This window comes from Rattus rattus, chromosome 3 (genome assembly GCF_011064425.1).
Source record: "Rattus rattus isolate New Zealand chromosome 3, Rrattus_CSIRO_v1, whole genome shotgun sequence".
Taxonomy (NCBI): domain Eukaryota; kingdom Metazoa; phylum Chordata; class Mammalia; order Rodentia; family Muridae; genus Rattus; species Rattus rattus.
Window position 1 is genome coordinate 111125140 of NC_046156.1, and position 2407 is coordinate 111127546.

At 44.4% G+C, this 2407-nt stretch overlaps 1 pseudogene; it reads left to right on the top strand.

Moving 5' to 3' along the window:
- The first annotated feature begins 288 nt into the window (after positions 1-288).
- Positions 289-2168, top strand: LOC116895885 (annotated as a pseudogene).
- The last annotated feature ends 239 nt before the right edge of the window (positions 2169-2407 follow it).

Sequence of the window (2407 nt, forward strand, 5' to 3'; positions counted from 1 at the left end):
GCTTTGCAGAAAAGTTATATACTTGTGAGTACTGAATAGTAGGTAAAATAAACACTGAAGTTTAAATCTGCCAGTGATGGTAGTCAGCCCAGCAACAGGAATAGATTAGAACAATGGTATTAATGTGGCTCACCAGAAGCTGGAGTGGAAGGAGGTCACAGGTCAGTTGTTTGTCTGTTCAGGCGTACACACTAAGGCACGTGGCTGGACCACTTCTGAGTGACCAATGATGATATCAGTAACAAGAAGAACTAATATTATCTGGAGTCACTGAAATTCACTGTAATCATGAATGATCTCATGCATTGGTAAGGAATCAATTCTTCCTAGCTATTGTGATTACATCATTACTGACAAACATATTGACCAACAAATTTTAGCTTAGTTAGAGTATGTCATTAGGGGAGATGAATCAAAACATCCATATTCTTTTGTTATCCAGTTTGTCATGACTCATGCCATTTTGAGATTCAGAATTAACACTGATCTTCATACAAATTGTTCTAAGATTAATTTTCACTATAGTATACTAGTCAGGGTTCTCTAGTGGAGCAGAATTAATAGAATGAATATATACTATAAAGGAAAATTACTTAGTAGGGATTTTACAGTCCAACAATGATTATCTGCATTTTAGAAAGACTGAGAATCCAGTACCCAATTAGTCCATTAGTCTTGATGTCTGATTATTCCCAGTCTGGTGCTGAAGGCCTAAAGGATTTGTGGAGAGATGCTGATGTGAGACCACATAACAAAGCCAAAGGAACAAGATTCTTATGTCAATAAAGAACAAGGACAGCAGAATCAACAATAGGCCATTGTCTGAGTTAGGATTTTACTGCTGTGAACAGACACCATGACCAAGGCAACTCTTATAAGAACAACATTTAATTGGGGCTGGCTTACAAGTTCAGAGGTTCAGTCTATTATTCTGAAGGTAGGAACTTGGTGGCATCCAGGCAGGCATGGTGCAGGAGGAGCTGAAAGTTCTGCATCTTCATCTGAAGGCTTCTAGTGGAAAACCGACTTCCAGGCAGCTAGGGCAAGGGCCTTATAGCCACACTCACAGTGACACACCAACTCCAATAGGGTCACCTCTTCTAATAATGCCATTCCCTGAGCTGAGCATATACAAACTATAACATCCATGCATGCCAGAAACAGGCAGAATGTCTTAGGGTTATCAATTTGTGATGAAACACCATTACCATAAGCAATTTGGGGAGCAAAGGGTTTTATGGCATATACTTCAACCCTACTGTTCATCATCAAAGAAAGTTAGGACAGGAATTCAAACAGAGCAGGAACCTGGAGTCACGATATGATATCTGCAAGGTGATGGAGGTGGGCAACAAGGTCTATGTAAACCGTGGACTCATCTCACTGCAGGTGAAGAACGGTATTGACTACCTGGTGACAGAGGTGGAGAGTAGTAACTCCTTGGGCAGCAAGAAGGGTGTGAATCTGCCCGAAGCTGCTGTGGACCTCCCGCCATGTCCAAAAATGACATCCATCACACCCCATGTTTGGGGTGGTGCAGGACCTGGACATGGTGTTCGCATCTTTCATTTGCAAGGCTGGAGAGCATGATCAAGAAGCCATGCCCCACCCATGATTGAAGGCAATGTAGTCCTAGATGGAGCAGACTGCAATTATGCTGTTTGGAGAAACAGCCAAAGGGTTTCTCTGGAAAGGAACTCTCTGGAGGCTGTTCACATGCAGCACCTTTTTGCCCAAAAGATAGAGGCTGCCACCTACCACTTGCAGTTATTTGCATTGTCTGGCACCCATTACCCTGCAGAAGCTGCAGCTGTGGGCGCTGTGGAGGTCTCCTTCAAGTGCTGCAGTGGAACCATTATTATGCTCACCAAGTCTGGCAGGAATGCTCCCAAAGGGCCCGGTACTGCCCAAAGGTTCTTATCATTGCTGTAATGCATAATCCCTATACTGCTCGCCAGGCCCATCTGTACCTTGGCATCTTCCCTGTGCTGTGTAAGGATGCGGTATAGGATGCTTGAACTGAGGATTTTGACCTTCCTGTAAACTTGGCCATGAATGTTAGCAAGGCCTGAGGCTTCTTCAAGAAGGAAGATGTGGTCATTGTGCTGACATGGTGGTGCCCCAGCTCTGGCTTCACCAACACCATGCGTGTTGTGCCTATACCTTGATGACCTTCGGTAGACCCTGTCCCTTCCCCTCCCATAACCTATCCATTAGGCCAGCAATGCTTGTAATACTCACTCTAGGGCATAGTGTGGCCCGGGGTAAAGGAGAAATGCAGGATTGGAAACCCTCTGACTTTATCACTGAAGGGCAGCAGCATCTCTGTGTACTTTGCTTCTGTAGAAAGTTGTCCAGAGAATTTCCAGATCTGGCCTGGAGTCACGAGATAGCAACAGCAGGAGTT